The sequence below is a fragment of the Penaeus japonicus genome, unplaced genomic scaffold (assembly GCF_977035675.1).
Source record: "Penaeus japonicus unplaced genomic scaffold, GWHDUDI00000001_assembly GWHDUDI00000001, whole genome shotgun sequence".
Classification (NCBI taxonomy): Eukaryota; Metazoa; Arthropoda; class Malacostraca; order Decapoda; family Penaeidae; genus Penaeus; species Penaeus japonicus.
The window spans coordinates 18,720,888-18,723,387 of NW_028234403.1; the positions used below are offsets into that span (position 1 = coordinate 18,720,888).

A 2,500-nucleotide genomic window follows, 5' to 3' on the forward strand; every position below is an offset into this window, starting at 1 on the left:
ATAGCAAATTCAACCAAGGATGAATAAAGTGATTGAGAAACTGGATACGTGCTGGACACAGTTGTTTACACATCATCGGACATCGACATTCCAATGGGTTTCTCAGCTGCAATGATAAAGCTACTGGGAAAAAAATCCAGGTTTCTGCTCTCGCATACGAAAATTGTTCAAGTTACAAAAGAGTCTGTAAATCACTTTGGTTTTATCTATTTAACTATGAAATTTTAGTATAAGTAGTTCATTGTTCATGTATCATATTACATTTATCAGAACCTCCATTGTCACCAGCCTTGAATCAATAAGAAAACCAGGAATATAAAAACTCACAGTATGCTGTTTGCTTATATTATTCTCGGAACTCTACAGTACAAATCTTGCAACTCTTGCAAACAGGTACATCAGCTATCATCCCATAAAATACACAACAGAAAAACTGAACAGAATGATTTCTAGGCTGGAAGGGTTTGATCCCAATTCTCTGGATACTTAAAGAAAAAAACGATTTATCTGAGTCATGGAAAGGAGTACAATAGATTATTGTGATATGATATAAATATCGGATATATTAGATACAAGTAATGAATGCATTGTTGAACATTGAATTATTATTTTATGGTCGTTAATGATGAGTTGTCTTGGACATAATTTTCATTAAAACACACACAAAAAAAAATCAAAACACCAGAAATAAGTAGCTGAAGAATTATTTGAATCACGGAAGTATAGCTAAAGTAGCTGAATTATTTGAATTATAGAATTATTGCCTACATGGAAACTGAATTGAATCTAACTCAGAAAGATTAAGCCTGATGTTTAAAATGGAATTCTGTGTTTAGGTCTCACAAAATAGGAAATATCCAGTGTTTACTACTACCTGGCTAATTTAAGCATGTTCAAACAAAAGCTGACGCATTTAATTGGAGTTCATGTTCCAATAAAGATGCATCATCTTACACATCCCGTGTGGTCTAGTGGCTAGGATACGCGGCTCTCACCCGCGAGGCCCGGGTTCGATTCCCGGCACGGGAATGTTTTCAGGAAGGCCTGCTTGTTGAAACAACTCTGCTGTTGGAAAAACATCAACAAGCAGACGACGCAAAATCCTCACTGGCGTCATCTATGACACTGAAAATGGACAGGTTTTTCTAAATTTCACAGAGGTAGAAGGTGCCCTATTTAAAAATTAAAGAAATAAAATGTGTAATGTTACCACTATTATATAAGCATATTATGTTATATGTTATGTCATAACCATTTGATTATCAATTACATGATATTTTTATAATGAACTATCATCACGGGGTGTATTACAGTGTAAATATTAGCTATGGTTCCCCACACATTCGACACAGTGCGAGTTCACTAAGAACAGTCATCGGTCAAGTCCAAATACAAATTATTGGGAATACCTAGAGTCAAATGCTGTTAGGAAATTCTATGAGCTTTCGTGAATCCGCCCCAGAAAGCAATAAACTAAGTATATAAAGGATCTTTACACAATTTGATTGTGGGTATACCAACGTAGTAAACATTGATAATTAGTAATACTAGAGCAGTGAAAATATACAATTGTTTATTTAATGATACAAGCATGATATTTGGCTGACATATTCATTTCCTATTACATTTTGAGAACCTTAAAAACCACTTGATGTTATTAGATGGCTGCCAGTGACTTCCTAGAGGTGTAGAGTTGTTAAATATTTCCCTGAATAAGTTAATTATATTGGCAATTCAGTTACTGAATTTGGTATGAAAATATGTAGTCTTACAAATTTGATCCTTCCATTATAACATTCGATCCAATTGAAGCAGCTTTTGGAAATAAAGGCAAGAGTGGTCCGAACAATTTTCCACATACTTATTTTAGACCATCCCTACTTGGGACACTGAGGTCCTGGCTGACAGATGGCACGCTTATCCAAAATATTACTTGATAGGCTTCTCTTTTGGCATATTCCTTCAACGACCTGTGTTGGTAGGATTAAACTGTGTTACATCTGTTTTATTTCAGAGATCAAGCCATATCTCATCGATAGTTATTTTACAGGTCAAACAGTAGAACTAAGAACTTGTGGATCGGATTCTTTAATATCATTTGTGTCTAAATTCTGCAATTGGGGCTGAGGTTTCATTGGAAACATTCTATATCTGCAATGCTTTTTCTTTTCTTTGCCATTAAATCTTTATATAATTTTATATATCGTTTCCCGAAATGGCGTGGACGAGCAGCATCCCCTTGTCTTACCCACATGAAACCCATATTTCTCTTTGCTTATTGCTGTGAAAGAAGGTATAAGGCATATGGTGATTACTCCATTTACCATGTACCTATCTTTTTTTTTACGTCGAGCTACCAAAGGATAACAATAATTTTGTTTTTATATTTTGCATGACTACTTTGATAACCCATTCATCAAAAAAATGAAGTGTTATTCTGTTCTAATCAGCATCATTTCATTGCATTTGACAAAAACCTCATCCTTCATAGAATTCATCT

The 2,500-nt window shown here is 34.5% G+C and overlaps 1 non-coding gene across 1 annotated transcript; it reads left to right on the forward strand.

Moving 5' to 3' along the window:
- Positions 1 to 957: 957 nt before the first annotated feature.
- TRNAE-CUC (transfer RNA glutamic acid (anticodon CUC)) lies at positions 958 to 1,029 on the forward strand. Its single transcript has one exon. It is a non-coding gene; the product is annotated as a tRNA-Glu (tRNA).
- The last annotated feature ends 1,471 nt before the right edge of the window (positions 1,030 to 2,500 follow it).